We start from the raw sequence: 3,876 nt of genomic DNA, 5'->3' as shown, positions 1-3,876 counted from the left end.
ACACACACACACACACATATATATATATATATATATTTATTTATTTATTTATTCCACTGTACTGATTTTTATTATATGTATTGTATAGCATTGTAAGACAAATTTCCTTAAAACATGACAATAAAGTATAACCAACTAACTAATTAATTCATGAACTGGATATTTCACCTTTACTAATGGCAAAATACTGGCACTAGTTTCATTTCACAATATCAAAACAAAAGTTTGAACAGTTAGTTTACGCCAAAAACAGTAACTGCAACTACACCCTATTAAAAAAATGGCCTCAAATGACATTGTTAAGATTTTTCTATATAAGCTGCACATAAAACTTTTGAGAGATGAATAAGCTCAGAAGTCCGGATGAAAACGATAACAAGGTATCACCTTGGTTAGGATTTTTTTTTAAAAAAGGTAAGAGAAGAGCTAGAAGAGAGAAAACCTATAATATGTTAGCTAACCAGTCTATATGAGAAGTAACTCAGAAAGAGCTTTATTGCCAAGTGTGTTTACACACACAAGGAATTCGTCTTGGTGTCAGGAGCTTCCAGTACAGAAAGTACAGACATAGTGCACACATACATATAATTTAAGGTAATAAAAACACTAATAATAAAGAGAATAGACAATAAATTATAAATAACAATATAGTAATAAACTTCTATTGAAGATTAATAATATATTCATTAATATTGTTGTAGTGTTGATCTTATTGCATAATCAAGTAGCCCAACTCAACTCACCCTTGATCAATGGCTAAGTCAGTGTCCGAATTCAGTCTCTTAATTCTGTTCACTCTTTGCTGATATGGTGCACTCACCACCATACACTATGTAGGGATTAGTGAATGATTGAACGATTTCGAACCCTGCTTATGTCACAACAACCTAAGAGAGTTGCATTTTGGATCTCAGAGGCGTGTTCCAGGTTGGCTCAGCTGACTCATCTGATGACTAAAAAAAGCTGTCTAGGTAGACAGATCAGTAGATTTTGAGACATAACCAGAGACAAAACAAAGACCTCTCTTCCTGGATATGTTCCCACTTACTGTCCTTATTGTCCATATTTTCACACAAATGTCTAAGTATGGAAAATAATTGCCTTGCACCTTGTCTTGTGGGCAGTTAATTAAATTGAAACAGTGTCTTTTGAATGTGCTGCATGCTGATAAAGGACAGCGTTTAATCTGAGCCTTATCTCTCTGAGCATAAACAGCTTCACTAAAGCTCACATAAATTAGTCTGCAAATCCTCCACGGCTTTAGAGAATATAGAAAGTAAAAAAATAAATTTAAAAAATCATCTTATCTGTCAATGAGATAGCTTATTACCGTGGTGGTGTTATCATAGGTAAACTGTTTTCGAGCACAATAAAGATTAAGATGGATAAACACCTATTAACCTATAACCCCTTTAAACTGAAACCGACTCTGCTGATTTAATGCTTGATAGAGATTGAATGAAGCCCTTTAGATAAATGTCAGTCTTGTCACTTGAGTCAACTGAAGAGGGTTACCCTTCTTTTTAACCTTTTTTTAGCAATATTTTTTGTCTAACGTTTTGCAACAGAAGCATTAATATGCTATAATCGTATTGAGAAATGACATTAGTAAGTAGTCAAACCATGTTTGCCTAAGACGGCAAGTATTACAATTAGAACCTCATAACAAATCTGACATGATGAGTTGGACGTTCAGCCTGTCAAGCACTCGGTTTCTAGGCTTTCTCCAGTATAATCCAACTCATGTAATTAAACACAATATGATTAGAGGGCAGAACGGACCCTGTTGCTGTGTGAAGGTGCACACACTGTATATGTAGCGGAATTTAATACTTTTGTGTGGGTTTGCTTCTTTGGCCGTGTGAGTGTGTTTGTATATGTGTGTATGCATAAGTGCATTTCCACTTGCAGTTCATTGATGGCTTTCAAAGAATTCAGTCTCTATGCACAGGCATCATTACACATGCCATCAATGGAGAGATCGGCGCCATCCAAGAGTACATGCTATATGACCTGACCAGAAGCTGCTAAAAAAGACATAACGGTAAAAGATTCCAGTCAAGAGAGATAAATAGCCTTAGAAGTACTGGCAGTCAATTTCCAGTGGTTTGTAATGGGGTCTATTACAATAGTCTTTACATACTAGTAAACCTTTTTGTGTGTTTTGTAGCGTGTAAAGACACCTGAGTCATAGATGTTATCCAAACAGCTGTCCTGGTGTGTGTGTGTGTGCACTTCTGCATTTTGTCTGAAGGTTGCGTTTGACAGCGGAGCAGTGTGGAGTCGGCTGGTTTTGGTCAGCTGGCTCACAGTCTGAAAGAGAGAGAGAGAGAGAGAGATGAATGCTCTGTAATTAGCACCCGCGGGTGCATGCTGCATTCCACCTCTGTAAATTACAGAGTGGGCTGCCTGCACTGCCAGACCCAGCAAACCTGCCTGTGTGAGTGTATCCAGACCCCCCTCTTCCCCTCCCTCGGCCTCACGCACACGCAAAACTGCGACTTTACCTGCTAGCAGCTGACTTTGCCTTCTCTTCCAGTTCACTTCCACTTTGTTTGTTTCTGCGCTGCAGTAATTGGCGGTGGTGGATGCTCTGTATCTCCGGGGCTCAGCCTGCATTGATTTGTTTGGATTTCTGCTCCCCTCCCCAGAGCTTTGGCGTACATACGCTCCACAGACTCTCTACACTGCTGTCTGTCATGTCTGAGTGGCATATTTAAAGAGTTTGGTGTTTATCGAACTGCACGTACACTGAAATGCACAGTATTTCCATAACACAAGGGTTTTTAAAATTAAGAATAGAAGCATTGGGATTTGAAAATATGCTTTGTTTTTTAGGGGTTTAACAGGGATTGTGTGTGTAAAGGTGTCAAAATGTGCTACAGAGCTTTGAGACTGCAAAGAGGTCTTTGCTCAGAGCTTATGAGTGGGTTCAGACAGGGCTGCAGCCAACACAGACGTTGAGGACAATATTGTCCCTAGTATTAGATGTTCTTGATGCTGCTCTGCTGTACTCCGTTATTTCATATACTTTTACCGTAAACTGCTGTGAAATGTACATTAAATGAACAGAACAATTCTTATAATTTACAGTGAAAAACCATGAATCGGCATGACCAGAATTCACTCACATTTGATGTTTTGTCATTGAAATAAGTTTCTTCTTAGTCTTATTAGGGTTTTATGTTACATCTTATGTTGATAAATTAATATTTATTGTATTATATTTGTGTCATGTACTGTATGCTACCATGATGATGTTTTGTATTTGTGTGTATCACACCGTGCACCTTCTTTATATACATTTACCACAGCTTGTGGAAAAGCTACTTGTGATGAACTTTAATTCAAAATGAGGCTTTCACTTTATCATCTAGATTTTTTATATATATTTTTTATAAAAGTGGTTGTAAGTATATTATAAAGGTAAAAAACTGATTTTAGTAATTTGGTATATTAACGTTACTTTTTTTTTTTTTTGATAAAGTTCTACAAATTTTTTTTTTTTTTTTTTTTTTTTACAGTGTACCAGTATGACAAGAAAGATTGTGTGGTAAGATGTAAGCAGCTAGTCATTTATTATTTGACAAATGTTTTACGATAGAACTGTTAAATGACCAACAGTAATATCCAATGATGCACAACTACTTTTTTTGTTAAAGGGGTCATATGATGTTGCTAAAAAGAACATTATTTTGTGTATTTGGTGTAATGAAATGTGTTTATGCGGTTTAAGGTTCAAAAAACACATTATTTTCCACATACTGTACATTATTGTTTGTCCTCTTTGCCCCGCCTTTCTGAAACGCGTCGATTTTTACAAAACTCATCGGTCTGAAAAACGAGGTGTGCTCTGATTGGCCAGCTACCCAGTGC

At 36.7% G+C, this 3,876-nt stretch overlaps 1 protein-coding gene across 1 annotated transcript in view; it reads left to right on the top strand.

The window, feature by feature from the left end:
* LOC107754669 (docking protein 4-like) overlaps nt 1-3,876 on the top strand; it is a 38,767-nt gene that overhangs the window by 815 nt on the left and 34,076 nt on the right. The window lies entirely within an intron of this gene.

Source organism: Sinocyclocheilus rhinocerous, unplaced genomic scaffold, assembly GCF_001515625.1.
Source record: "Sinocyclocheilus rhinocerous isolate Xijiao unplaced genomic scaffold, SAMN03320098_v1.1 scaffold742, whole genome shotgun sequence".
NCBI lineage: Eukaryota > Metazoa > Chordata > Actinopteri > Cypriniformes > Cyprinidae > Sinocyclocheilus > Sinocyclocheilus rhinocerous.
This window is presented reverse-complemented; position numbering and strand designations above follow the sequence as displayed.